Below are 15,283 nucleotides of genomic sequence, written 5' to 3'. Positions count from 1 at the left end.
CACGAGGTAACTGGAGTTGATAGGATACAGCTCCCACTCTTCGGATTACAGGGAATGGTCCGATGTACTTTGGAGCCAAGCGATGAGTCGTATGTGTCGAGCACTTAGCCACACTTTCTGGCCAGGATGGAAGAGTGGAGCAGGATGTCTATAGATGTCAGTTACGCTTGGAGCATTCAGCGGCTTGGGAAAGTCATGGATTGTGCCACTGGTGAAGGAACTGTCAGAAGGACTGGAAAAGGCAGTCGGGGCTGCTGTCCGAATACCATGGAGAACGGAGATACATCAGTGGCTGCAGCAACATGAATGTTGTGCGACAGCTCAGCCCAAGGCAGAAGATCAGCCCAATTATCTTGCTGATCATTTACATAGGAACGGAGGAAAGTCTTCAGAGTCCGATCGGTCCTTTCAGCTTCACCATTGGCCTGTGGATGATAGGCCGATGTATAGTTTAAGGAAATGTTAAAATTCTTACATAGGGAACGCCAAACTTTGGCAGCAAACTGTGGTCCCCGATTGGAAATAATCTTCTTGGGGAGTCCATGAAGGCGAAAAATGTTTTTCAGGAACAGCTTTGCCAATTCCGGGGCTGAGGGAAGACCCAGCAAGGGAATGAAGTGACCCATTTTCGAAAAACGGTCCATGATGACCCAAATCACGGTGTTGTTCTCAGAAGAAGGCAGATCCGTAATAAAGTCCGTCGAGATGCTAGACCATGGCTCGGTAAGTGCTGGGAGTGGTTGGAGTAAGCCCCAAGGCTTTCCAGTAGGTGGTTTTTGTTGGGCACAGATGGGACACAAGTCAACATAATTTTGTGAGTCTTGCACCATATTAGGCCACCAATAGTGTCTTTGCAACATCTCTAAGGTCCGGGCATGGCCCGGATGGCCTGCCAGCTTAGAATCATGAGCCTATCTTAGGACTCATTCACGTAGTCTACGCAGAACGACTGTTTTCCCAGCAGAAATTGTAGTAGTCACAGCAAGGGATATACAAACAGGATCAATGTTGAAGCTAGGAACTTCAGGAACATCTTCGGGTTCAAATGATCTGGATAGTGCATCAGTGCAGAGATTCTTGGAACCAGGATGAAAACAGAGGAAGAAGTTAAATCTTTCGAAGAAAAGTGCCCACCGGGCTTGTCGTAGGTTCAGAAGTTGAGCTTCTTTAAGGTGCTCAAGGTTCTTATGGTCAGTGAAGATGGTGAACTTGTGTTGCACCCCTTCCAACCAGGGACTCCACTCTTGAAGTGCTAACTTGACTGCGAGGAGTTCACGGTCACCAACGGTACAACGTTGTTCCATAGGAGAAAATTTGTGTGAATAGAAAGAGCAAGGAATTAGTTTACCCTTGGGGGAATATTGGGTCAAAATGGCTCCTGTGCCGATTGAAGAGGTGCCGACCTCTACAACGAATGGACGTTGAGGGTCCGGATGCTGTAGATAAGGGCCAGAACAGAAAGCCTCCTTGATTGTTTGAAAGGCAGCTAGGGCTTTGGGTGTTAAATAAATAGTAACTTTGAAAGTGGGTTTTTTTTTTCTTTTATCAAATGTGAAGAAACTCAAAGAAGAAATAAATGAGCTTGCATCGGTCTAGCCTCTTCTGGGCATGTACTGTGGATACAAAACAAAGAAGGGGGAGTTCATTAAATCCTACAGTTAATTACTATAAAGAGCTTTGAATATTTTTAAATTGCACACAGAGCTTGTTTCAGCATTATTTTCTGATCGCGACTGAGATCAAAGATGATGGATTATGATATGCATATGGAAAACAGATATTTTTTGGCCATGTATAAGAGGAAACCACCTCTTTTACAGACAAACAGCTAAATCAAGTATGTCAAAAAGCCTGAATATACACAGAAGAAGCAAAAACAAAAATTTAGCCTCCTCCACTCTTTTCATATAAAGCAGCCAGAAAGTGATGTTAAACTCATGGCTTGCCTGGAATAGGTACTGGCGTTTTGTATTTTTTTAAAATTAATTCCACTAGTACATATAATGAAGGCTTTCAACTAAGCTATCTTTTATGAGATTCCAGAGTTTAAGCAGCAAGTTTGATGTTTTAAGGATATATTTTTTTAAGTTCAAATACAACCAAAAAACAACCATACAATGTGTGACAAAGGCAGAATAGAATACAAGCATCTTAATAATATTCATAAAGTATATCTGGTTACTGGACCCACATTTTTCACAAGTTATCAAAGACCCCATACACTCAACTTTCGCCAACTCATAAGCATAAAAAAGCGATAACAAATTTTACCACACACACATTAACATTGAATGGCATGTGGTCTTTCCAATGTAAGAGCATAAAATAAAGTACAAGTGAAATAAAAAAATCAGTCACATTAATTTTGAAAATAGCACATATCTTGGCCTACAAAGCAGTCTAAAAAGTAGATTAATTACGACAATAGAACAACATATAAGGCATCATTATTTTCTCCCTGCTGCATGACCAGCACTGTACATTTCCTCCTCCTGTTATCTTCCCCACTTTAATTGGTGTCCAAATGGCTCTATGTGCTATGAAGTACATAAGTTGGGTAACCACAGCAGAAAGGGAGACCTTAATCGATTTGCCCCAGAATACTCCCCATTTAGACACATCTAATTATATAGAACAATCTTTCTCCCATACTTTCTCAGTGCCTAGGATATGCATTCACTTCAACTGAATTTGAAAAACACAACAAATAAGAGGCAATTTGTTTCATTCAGGGGGTCCTGAAAAAAATTGAGGCCCCTCCCCCAAAATAAACAAATCCTATTCATTGCATTCAGTTATAAAGAATCTCCTCGGGCCAAAACCTAGGCCCAAAGCCATGACCTCGCCTAGGGAATAAGCCAAGACCCAAAGCAAGGGCCATGGTCTAGGCCCAGGCCTGATTCCAGTGCCCAGTCTGGAGGCTGGGTTCTGCCACCTGGGCTTGGACCTGGGTTGAGGCTCAGACTTAGGAACTCGGTCTCTGGGCCAGACCCCGGCGTCAGACCTAGACTCCATGCTGGACCTCGGCATTGGGCCTGCGTCTATGCCTCGGCCCAGGCGGAACCTGGTCTCCAGATTAGGCCCCAGCATTAGCCCTGAGCCTGGGCTCTGGCCTAGGCTGAGGACCAGGAGGCAGTACCCATCCAAGGCTAAGGCCCCGGTGTCTGGCCTTGCCCCCAGCATCAAGCCTAGGCCAAGGTCACGGCGATCTGTCACGGCCTATGCCTACTCAAGGCCTAAACTTTGGCCTAGGCCTCTCCAGTGGATCCCCACTGGACCAGGTAAATGGGGGCTGAGGAGGGTCCTGGCCCCAGTATTTTTCCAGCTGGGAGGTATGGATGGTGGGTACAGGAGGCATTGGGAGGCCCTGTTTACTTTTTTGGATTTTTTTTTATGTTTGATTTGATTATTTTAAGTAAAAGAAATTAATTAAACATTAAATGAAATGAAATTCATGTGGGAAAATTTCCCCAAAAATGAACTGAGAAATGAAACAAACTTTTTACCTCTGCATTCCTCTAGTGTCTACACATCTCATAGCAGTGCTAGCCTTGATTAATTTATAAAAATGCGACACTTGTTTAGTAAAGGCTCATATCTGCTCACAAATCAAAACCACTTTCATCTCATTCTTTAAACTATGCAGGCTAAGCCCACTGGTTAAGATACAGCAACACATTTGCATCCATTGAAATTATTGATGAGGAGGAAGATTGAAGTCAGACTGTAAACTGTAAATTAGTGGGTTACAAGAAGTGATCTGTCACACGCCTATTTCATCATTGTGTTGAACTTTTGTGCTCCCCAGTTCAGACTGGTTGGAACTGTTGCTGCTGTAGAGGTTCTCATCATGAAAGCCACCGGTAGCCTGCATACACACTTCTGAAAGGATCTCATGCCAAACTGCTGTTATAATCCTCCTTGAACCTGGGAAAACCTGTAAAGACATAACAGAAATGCCTATTTAAATCCAATTCAATTAAATTAAGATCTTGGAGACACTCTTTGGGGAATCTTGAGCAGCACAATATGTTGTATGTGGTTGATGGTCTTTTATATATGTTGTCTGATGCCACCAAAACTCTTCCTATCTTCCTTGATGTTTGTAAGAATATAGTCTCCATTCAGGAAATAAAATAACCAATAGCCTGAAGTTCTATGTTTATATCTGCATTAATTGGTCCATATATACTATTATATATGACCTCTAGAAATGAACTTCCCTGCTGTGAATGCAAGAGTAAAGCTAACATGAAGAGATGTCGAATGTAATCCACTTTGAAGAGCCTGAAAAAGAAGAATACAAATCAATTAAATAAATAAATAAATAAATAAATACAATTAGCGAGCTAAACTCAGTTACTTTTTAAATTCAAATGGAAGAGGAAAAATCCTCGCTTTGTCTCTCAGTCCTTCGAGGCTCCAATAGCCATGTAGGCCTTTCCATCCCAAACCTTTACAATTATTTCTTGGTTGCACTGATGTGGCGGCATCTTGAGTGTGCAGTTCTGGTCATTCTGGTATAATGGTGTTAGAAAAGGTATAGAGGAGGACATCAAAAATAGTTAAGGGGCTGGAACAGCTCCCTTATGGAGAAAGGCTAAACAGGTTAGGGCTCTTTAACTTGGAGAATACTTTTTCCAATTTGTTTTAAATCTGCCACCTGTTTGTTTCAGTGAGTATCCCCTAGTCTTAGTGGTATTTGAAAGGGTAAATAGCTGTTCCTTATTTACCTGTTCTACTCCACTCACAATTTTGTAGACATTAAGCATATCCTGCCTCAATTGTCTCTCTTTTTTTTCACTCAATGCACAATCAAGTTATGGAGTTCACTGCCTGAGAATGGGATCAGGACAGCTAGCATAACTGAATTTAAAAAGAGTTTGGACAAGTTCATGGAAGAGAAGTCCATAATTATTAACCAGGTGACTCAGGAAGACCCACCACTTGTCTCAGGGAGGTAGCAGCAAGAAACCAAATCTACTTTTAGGGACTGGCCGCTCATGGAGACCAGATACTGGGCTTGATGGACCTTTGGTCTGAGCCAGCATGGCACTTCTTATGTTCTTATGGCATTAAGACTAGTGTAATGCAGGTTGGGTGTGGGCATGGACCTCAGAAAGTCTTCGGTAAGCTGAATTACAAAACAGTAAACCTCCACACCAAAACAGCACTAACTGCCAGCATGCAAAGAGTTACAACGCTACCTATAAAAAGGCAACACAGTAATATTACACCAGACTCTAAAACACTAATACACCTCCTATAGGGAAAAGAAAACAAGTCAGGCTGTAATAGATCTCTAAACAGAAAATACATGCTAGCAGAATACTTCACCTCTGTTATACGTGCAGACCCTCAAACACAGAATAAAAAGACCATAAAGTATAAACGAACATGCAGACAAAAACTGAACTGGAAACTGCAACAAGCCAATGCGACAATGGAAAAACAAAATCACCATCTTTCCTAGTAAAATATCAAACAATAAAATAAAAAATATTAAACTTTAACCATAGTAGTAAAACCATACTGAAAAAAGAATATTTCAAAACAGCTGACAATAATTGGGAACCAGTAAAATATTTTAAAACAGCAGACAACACATTTAATAGCATCTAATAATTTAAACTAATAAAGATTAAAAATCCCATGCTCTTTATACCTGGGAACATATGATTCCTATTGCCCTGAGATTGTTATGGATCAGGTGGGCATTGGGGTGCATACAAACTCTTCTATCTTTTATATATACACTCTCTTTAACACTCATGTTCATTCTCATACATACTCTGTCATATGCACCCTCACAAACACGCTCTCTCACACTCACACACACGCTCACTGACTCACACATGCTTGTTCACACGCTCACTGAGTCACACACACACACGTGCTCACTGACTCATATATGCACTCTCAGGGGCAGGCCGGGACAGCGCCATTAGACACTGACCCGGGGAAGTGCGCACCGGCTTCCAGCCAGCACACCGGCTTCCAGCCAGCAGCTAACCAGCGTTCTTCCAGAGCCCCAACCTCCCAACTAATTTCCTCTCATCCGAGCCTCGCCCCATCGGCCCCCCAGCTACTCACAGCGACAGCCAGCTAACCATCCATAATGTCTCCAGCTCTTCCAATACCAACGTTGCAACACCGCCTCCTACCTAAAAGACCATCCACCAGACAAGCCCTTCACAACAACTTAAAATCACTCACCCCTATTCTGATTGCACCAATCACCCAGCTGTTAGGCCTCACCTTCTTTTCACTCTCACTCTTCAATGCCCAATCACTAACAAAAAAATCCCTTATTTTCAATGACTATCTCACCGACGCCAAGCCAGATATTTGCGCTGTAACAGAAACATGGCTCAAGCCCTCAGATACAGCTTTAATAAACCAACTCCCTACATCGACCTACGACTTCTTCTCACTCCCAAGACTGAAAAAAAGAGGAGGTGGAATCCTTCTAGCTACCAAAAAAAGCCTTAATTTCACCCAACACCCATTCACTTCTAACACAAAACTGGAAGTCGGTTTCTTCACATCCAAACATCTTCAAATCCTTCTTATCTACGCCCCCCCAGGGCTCTTAGAAGCAGACATCTCCCCAATCCTCGAAATCACCACCACACTCATCGACCTGGATTCTCCAGCAATCATCTTAGGAGATTTCAATCTGCACATAGACAATCCTTCACCATCTAATAGCTGCGTAACCCTCCTCACAGCCCTGTCAGCAATGGGATTCCAACAATTAGTCAACCAACCCACTCACAAAGCGGGGCATACTCTGGACTTAATCTTCAGTAACAAAGGCATTACGACCACATCAAATTTGAAGATCAAAAAAGTACCATGGTCGGACCACTCTCTTATCTCTACCTCTTTTGCTTTGAAAGAAACCACCACTCCTAACATCCCTTCACCTTCATTCCATTACAGGAGGCGATGCTCCCCAGATGATCTTAACAACCTGTTGGAGTCACAGCTCCCTCTATTAGATCTCACCGACCCAAACACCGCCATTCGCTCCTGGAACAATATAACAGAAAATATAGCAAATAAGCTCTGCCCTTCAACTACAAAAAAATCTCACACCAATGCCTCCAACAGACAACCTTGGTTCACCAACGAGCTCAGAAAACTAAAACAAAGCTTAAGAAAGAAAGAAGCGACTTGGCGTAAAACTCCTTGTGACTTCACCATTTCATCATACAAATCCACACTATACCAATACAAAGCCCTCACTTCAAAATCAAAAAAAGATTATTTTGCATCTAAGATTCACAACCTGGTCTTTGATGCTAAAGCCCTCTTCGCTTATGTATCCAGCCTCACTCAAACCATACCGCGAGAAATCCCCGGCGACATGGCACAATCCAAAGCTGAAGAACTCGCCCAGTTTTTCCAAAATAAAATCAACAATCTTTTAACTCAACTGCCTTCCAATTCAACGGATGCCCTCCCGACATATCAACACCCGTCCATCATAAACTCCAGCCTAAACACTTTTGAGCCCGTCTCTTCCACTGAGATACAAACCATCCTGAGAAGAATGAAACCTTCGTCTCATCCTGCAGACCACATCCCCACCAAACTACTCCTATCTATTCCAGACTCAATAGCCACATCATTGACAAACATCATCAACTGCTCTCTAGCCCAAGGATCCTTCCCAGATGATCTCAAAATGGCCTCAATCTCACCACTCCTAAAGAAACCAAACCTTGACCCGAAGGACCCCAACAACTTCCGCCCCATAGCTAACCTCCCATTCATCGCTAAGATCATGGAAAAACTAGTCAACTCTCAACTTTCAAACTACATCGAAGACAATAACCTCCTCTTCGCCCCACAACACGGATTCCGAAAAAATCGAGGCACAGAATCTCTCCTTATCTCTTTGACAGACCATCTCCTATTGGGCCTCGACAAAGGAAACTCATTCCTATTGATCTTGCTAGACCTATCTGCAGCGTTCGACACTGTCAACCACGCCATCCTCCTAAACCAGTTGTCATCCATAGGAATCTGCGGCACCGTCCTTTCCTGGTTTAAAACCTTTCTCAACAATAGAGGTTACAAAGTCAAACTCCAAAATAAGGAATCCTCAAGATTTGACTCTGCCATAGGAGTCCCTCAAGGCTCCTCATTATCTCCGACTCTATTCAATATTTACCTTCTCCCTCTATGCCAACTTCTCACCGACCTCAATCTAAAGTTTTTCCTATACGCAGATGATATTCAAATCATCATCCCTATCAAAGACACATACTCTAATACTCTTGTCTACTGGGAATCATGCCACCAAAAAATCAAACAACTACTCAACAGTCTACACCTCATCTTAAATTCCTCCAAGACTGAGATCCTGCTCATCTCGCCTGAAAACAACACCAACAACAGTATACTTCCTACCAATCTTCCTACCACACAAACCAGAGACCTAGGAGTGATAATAGATAACCGGCTAAACTTCAAGGCCCACATCAACAAAACAACCAAAGACTGCTTCTATAAACTCCAGGTCCTGAAAAGGATAAGACCTCTTTTCCACGCTCAAGATTTCAGAACGATCATCCAAGCAGTCATATTTTCGAAACTGGACTACTGCAATTCCCTATTGCTAGGTCTACCTTCATCCTACTCCAAACCACTACAGATGGTTCAAAATTCAGCTGCCCGTATCCTGACAGGCGCAAGGAAAAGAGACCACATTTCACCAGTCCTGAAAGAGCTTCATTGGTTACCCGTATACTTCCGTATCATGTATAAAGCCATAACTATCACCTATAAAACTATTCATCAACTCACCACTCTCGATCTCCAATTCCCTCTCCAAGTACATAACTCTACTAGACCTACCAGAGATGCTTACAGAGGTTCCCTCCTGGTTCCCCCAGTGAAAACGACCAAACACATTACCCTAAGAGATCGTGCCACCTCCACAGCTGGCCCTCTACTGTGGAATTCCATTCCTACAGACCTCAGACAGGAGCCCTGCCTCCCAACTTTTAGGAAAAAACTTAAGACTTGGTTATTCAAGCAAGCTTTTCCGGACACAACCCAATGACTCCCAAAATACCTTACCATTTGTATATAACATTTATTTTGTATACTACATTTAAATTGTACATTGTTTAACCATTTCTATCCTCTCTTCTCTTTTTCCTTCTCCAAGTTTGGCCTCCATTGTTAAATGTAACTGTACCTTCTGTCACCTCAGTTCTGGTTCTATGTTTTTAAGTTCTATGTATTTATTGCACCCCCGTTCTATGTAAACCAGCAAGATATGTTTTCATGATTGCCGGTATATAAAACTCTAAATAAATAAATAAATAAATAAATAAAATTTACTTCTGCTCGTCAGAGCAGGTAAATTACAAAACAAACAAAAAAGGGTTATTTAGGGTATATTTAGGGGTTGGGGTGGAGAGGGAAAAAAGGAGGAAGGTTAGGTAGTGGGGTAGGGAACAGGGAAGAAGCCTGATCGCGTCGCCCCGCGTAATTGAAAAAATCCCCCCTCCGCGCGCAGAGGAGGCCATCCGCCTGCAAATGCACGCAGACATTAAAATACGGCGCACATGTGCACGTGGGAATTGTATTTTATAATATGGGCGCACCGACGCGCGCAAGTTATAAAACAGCTGCATCCATGTGTGTGCGACGGGAACCATGTGCACATGGAAGCGCACGCGAGCCTTTTAAAATCTGGCCTCTAGTGCATAGGCTCCTAAGCAAGTATAACATTTCCCCTACAATGATTACACCCTTGCTGGTGGCCACCTAAGCTGCCAGGACAAGAGTTCTCAGTTCTGGCCCTGGTCTGGTTTTCAGGCTTGCCAAGTTATGAAAATTACTCTTGCAGTGATCCAACTGAGGAATATTCATTGTGGATATCCTGAAAACCAGGTCAATTTGCTGCACTCACTGAGCGCACGTGAGCTAGAGGAGTGGCTCTCAACCAAACCATCTGGTGTTCAGGATATCTATAGTGAATATGCATGAGATAGATTTACATACAATAGGTCACCATTGTATGCACATATATCTAGGGCCAGATTTAAAATTTGGGTGCCCTTAGGTATAGGGGAAAGATTGGGCATCCCTGCCTCCCCCCCATATTCTTGATTGGGGGTAAATCCCCTTTCCAATCCAGAAATCATTGGAAGTGAGGGAGAGAATTGTCCACACTCTCACCCACAATTGTGGGGAGGGAGGGAAGTACCCCCTTCCCCCCGAAATGATTGGAGGGTTTGAGGGTCCCTGACCAGATCATCTCACGTCAGACCTCTCCCTTTGACCTCCCAAATCATGTTTCTGATCAGCTTAGGGCCTGTAGTTGCAGTGCTCCTTCTTCAGTCGGGCTGCTGTATTGAGAAAAAAATCAGCGTAGGGGCCAAATCCAGTGCTCACAGGCCCTGCAAAGGTTTCCCTGGTAACAGGAAGCAATGCGGGAAGAGGAGGGCGTGACACTTCAGGGTTTGTGAGGCTGTGTGTGCTGGCTCCAGCCCTACACTGATTTTTGCTCAATAATGTTGCCTTCCTGGCTGGTGGGGGAGCACAGCAGCTGAAGGCCCAGATGCTAGAATGGTGTCAGCGGTTGAGACATTCCGGTGCCTATAAACATTTAACGCCAGAAGCAGGTGTCCCTAAATTTAATGTCAGGACTAACATCCAATTCCTGCCCCCCCCCCTCCCCTAATCCCTCCAATCTCGCAATTTAATTAATAACATGGAGTGGGCCTAAGCAATCCTAGGGCCCCCTCTGCTGGAGATACTTAAATTTCAGTTAAGACCTGGATCCCCTCCTCCTCCACCCCACCTTCCAGACAAACTAACAAACTGCCCTACTCCCATTGATGGCCAAAGCAGTAGAGTCCTATCACTCTGGCTGCGTCTAGCATTGCTCTGACGGAAATGCTGGTAGCGTACACTATCAGAGTTGCTGTCAGAGCAATGCTGGATGCAGCCAGAGCAGTAAGGTTTGATTGATCTGGCTGACCTTGAGATTTAGGGGCTCCAGGGTGACGGTCATAGTTTATTAAGAGGAAGGGGGCCCTTAGCATGTTTGAAATTTAAATATCTTGGGGTGATGGCCCTCGGGCTGCTATGGCTTGCTCCATGTTTGTAATCAAATTCTATGGTTGAGGAGTGTGGGGAGACTTCCAATCCTTACCTTACTGAACTTATTTAGGGGGAGGGGGGGGGGATTGGGGGATTTCCTTGCTTGCCATTTTTTAAATTATTATTTTCACTTAGCCGGCTGTATGTTGAATATATCCAGTTAAGGTTCGAGTTATCTAGGTAAACATGTACAGGTAACTTTAGCTGAGGGTATTCAGTGGGAGACATGTCTTGCTGAATATTCGTGTAAACCACACTGGAGAGGAAGTCTCTTCCACTATAGTGTCTGTATGTGGCCGAGGGTATATAAAGCAGAGACTTACGATGGAGCTGGCAGCGGACACTCAGAAACCCTCTCTCTCTCTTGGTGCTGCAAGTCAGGGGACTGGACCCCACCCAATATCATCTCCTGCAGGTAGGGAGGGAGAGCAGGGATAAAAGAGGGAAAGGGGTGAAGGCTACTGAATGCCTGAATTTCATCTGCTGTATAGTAAAACACGATTTATTAGCATGAACAGCAATAAAATGCAAAGAACCATAAACAATGTTGATAACAATCCTGAAAATTTATTTTATATACAAGATGTTTTTATATACACTAAAGATGCAGCTGTTCCTGAGATGGCAATCAAGAATGACTGTTCAAGAATAACGGTCAGATAAGTATTCTAAGGTGTTAAATATTAACCAAAATATGAACAGTATGTTCAAGAATTTAATGTTTTGAATTCACTGTCTTTTTGCAGGTATCCCTGTTCCTGCTGCCAGGCAGTAGCAAAAAGGTAAGTATCCTTTACTTTAGGACTGTAGCTGTGTCTTGTTCTCCGTGTTTTCCTTTATTAAACCTTTTCTGTTCAGAGTTGTCTTGTAGCTGTCTCATTCTTTGTCTGTGTAGGTGTATACTCTTTGTTTGAGCCTGTATCTTTCCTGTGAGTTGGTCTAGCTAGGCTGTGGTACAAATATACTTAGCTCAAAGTCTGTAGCTTGGTTTCTTTGTAGCTGGTTCCTGTATCTTGATCCTGTATTTTGGTTCTTTCCAGGTCCTGCAATCGATGTGGATGCTGGATTGATGATTTGTAAATCTTCTTTTTTCTTTCTTCAATGTGTTGCCTATGCTTTAATTTAATAAAATGGGGAAGGACTCATTACACTCTCCATGACAATCTTCCAAAGGTGTAATTAAAAGCAATAGGGATGTGAATCATATTTCTGACGATTGAAAATATCGTACGATATTTTCAAAGTCGTCAGAAATCGGGGGCTCCCCGAAACCGATAGGAAAACCCCACAAAATTGTTCGTGGGGATCTCTTATCGTTTTGGGGGAGGGCGGGAAAAACGGCACACAAAAATAACCCCTAAACCCACCCCGACCCTTTAAAACTAATCCCTTAGCTTTCCCCACCCTCCCGACCCCCCCAAAACCTTTTACAGGCACCTGGTGGTCCAGTGGGGGTCCCGGGAGCGATCTCCTGCTCTCGGGCCGTTGGCTGCCACTAATAAAAATGGCGCTGATGGCCCTTTGCCCTTACCATGTGGCAGGGTATCCGTGCTATTGGCCGGCCCCTGTCACATGGAGGGAGCACTGGATGGCCGGCGCCATCTTTAAAAATGGCGCGGGCCATCCAGTGGCATCTAGTGGCAGCCGACGGCCCGAGAGCGGGAGATCGCTCCCGGGACCCCACTGGACCACCAGGTGCCTGTAAAAGTTTTTTTTGGGGGGGGGGGGAAGCTAAGGGATTAGTTTTAAAAGGTCGGGGTGGGTTTTTTGTTTATCGGCTCGGGCGCAGCCGATAAAAAAAAACCCGATCGGGCCGGATGAAAAAAAATCACAATGTGAATCGGAACCGATTCCGGTTCCGATTCACATCTCTAAAAAGCAATGTTAACTCAGTGTGGTCCTAAAGAGAAAAATAAAAGGATAAGCAATTTTTTCTCTGTTTTCTGTGTATGGAGAGAATAAAAAGAAGGTTAGTGTCTTTTGTGCAATAGCATTCACACTGTTTCTGCAGCAGCTTCCTTCCCTGGCACAGTAACTGGGAAACAAAGGCAGCTTGGCAGGTTCTCCAGTAAACTTGGATTTGTTACGCGCAACGCCCCCGGCCGTCCCGCGCACGGGCCTGCTCACCTTCATGGTTCCACAGCGGGTCCCGGGACGATCTCCCTCGCGGTAGTTGCCAGCCCTGCCAGGCCCCGGCGTCCCGCAGCGGCGGTCGCCGGGCCTTCCACTGCGCGCCAGGCCTCACGCCGAGGCTCAGCATCCTCTGCCATGTTAGTCACGCCCCTATGCACGCGCGCGGACTGCCCGGACTCATGTAGGGTAAAGGGCGGGTCTTAGCTCCGCGGCGCGCCCTGATTGATCCCTCGATATAAGGAAGTTCCTGTCTATGCTTCCTTGCCTTGGCAATCAGGTTGGTTTGTTCTAAGATTGCCTCTGCGTTTGTTCCTGCTCTTGTCTGTTCCTAGTCTCGTTCCAGGATCCTTCTGTTCCAGTTCTGTTCCTGATTCGTTCCTGTATCCTAGTTCCTGCGTCCTGCTTGTTCCTGAGTTCATCTGTCTGTCTACCCAGGTAGTACCCTCGGACTGTCTTACTGGTACTGACCTCAGCTTGTTCCTGACCTGCCTGCCTGCCTCAAAGACCTCAGCTTGCTTCTGACCTGTCTGACTGCCTCAAGACCTCAGCCTGCCTTTGACCTCACCTGACCTCCGGTACCTGACCCCTGCTTTACTGACCATTCCTCGGACTGACCTCTGGATCTTGACCTTGGCCTGCCTGACCTTGTCTCCAGATTCTGGCTCTGTTCCTCGCCTTGTCATCACCAACTCTGTTCTGGTTCTCCTTGTTCCAACCGGCCTCCAACTTCGAACCCGATCGCGTTCCCCCTGTGTCCATGGGCACGCCGGGCTTACACTCTCCCAGGAGACCCTGCGAGGCCCACCTAAGTCCAAGCGGCCCGAGTCCCTATGGGCTCCTCCCGGGGGGACCTCAGGCTTCCAGTGGTGAAGCTCTTCCTAGCCTCTGTCTCCTCCAGTGCTCCGCCCCCTGGGGGCAGTTACCTCCTGTTCTCTTTCAGGAGATGTTCCTTCACTGTCCCAGGACAAGTGTCCACGCCAGAGCGCAACAGGATTTCCTTTGCTAAAGATTATCAAATCTTAATGCTGTCCTGTGTAAAGTTAAAGTCTCTCTCAACAGAACAAGTGGTATCACATAAATGTTCACTTATTCAACAATAGAGTATACAGTCCTGTCCTAATAAGCTGAATTTGAATAAACATGCCTCTTTAGCTGGGCAATTACCATTAACTAACTCTTGATTTTTATCCTCTGTACTCAGCATAAGCAATAAAACAAATATACTTATTGTTTTGTAGTATCTTTTTTTTTGGCATCGGAGCAGGTCCTGTGGAATGGCAGGAGTAATGCTTTTGCCTCTGTCCTGTTCCAACTGTTTTCCCTCTTTGCTTTCTTTCTCTCTTTGATGCTTTTCTTTCTGTCTATTAATTTCTTTTACAACTGTGGCTTTTTTTTCTCCAGCCTGCTTCAGCTGCTGCCTTGCTTCTCAGATGCTATCTTCTTTCTGCCAAAAGTGCAAAAAGTCAGATCTTTTTTCTGACCTGGGGTATCTATGCTCTCTTGATAATTACAGAGAAAATAGTACCCAGGGATCCTTAGGGGTAACATTTACCATTACAAGTGATGGGGGCTAGCCCTGGTCACCCCAACATTCAAACTGGTCCAAACATTTATTTTTAAACTGCTTTTCCCGGGGGCTACATGGATTGCTTTCCAGGATTCATCTTTCTCTCCAGGACCCTCTCTTATACAGCCAAGCAGCAGAGGCTATCCCAGCATCCCTTGCTGCTGTCCCTGCTGTGCTCTGTGCTTGGTAAGTACTCTTTGCTGCTTGTCCTTTCCCCCTCTTGCCTTTATTTTACTCTGTCTTAACTTTGTTCTACTTTGATTTTATTTTACTTTTGTGCCTGCCCTGCGCTGCTGATATAACCTGGCTCCTATAAGAGTCCAGGCTATGATATCATCATTGCTGGGGGCTGCAGCTGCCTTTCTCTCTGCTTTAACAGCTCATTCCAAGAGAGAGACAGTGCCAGAACAAAAGAGCAGCATGTTGTCTCTTCCCAGCCCTGCCTCTGCAAAG

The 15,283-nt window shown here is 44.6% G+C and overlaps 1 protein-coding gene and 1 long non-coding RNA gene across 3 annotated transcripts in view; both read left to right on the top strand.

Annotated features, from left to right (window-relative positions):
• Positions 1 to 15,283, top strand: part of SHROOM3 (shroom family member 3) — a 600,371-nt gene that overhangs the window by 82,069 nt on the left and 503,019 nt on the right. The window lies entirely within an intron of this gene.
• On the top strand, positions 11,746 to 12,286 carry LOC115090907. The gene is made up of 3 exons (XR_003856545.1): positions 11,746 to 11,784; positions 11,877 to 11,912; positions 12,171 to 12,286. It is a non-coding gene; the product is annotated as an uncharacterized LOC115090907 (long non-coding RNA).

This window comes from Rhinatrema bivittatum, chromosome 1, assembly GCF_901001135.1.
Source record: "Rhinatrema bivittatum chromosome 1, aRhiBiv1.1, whole genome shotgun sequence".
Lineage (NCBI taxonomy): Eukaryota > Metazoa > Chordata > Amphibia > Gymnophiona > Rhinatrematidae > Rhinatrema > Rhinatrema bivittatum.
Note: the sequence above shows the minus strand (reverse complement) of the source record. Positions and strands in the feature narration are given on the sequence as shown.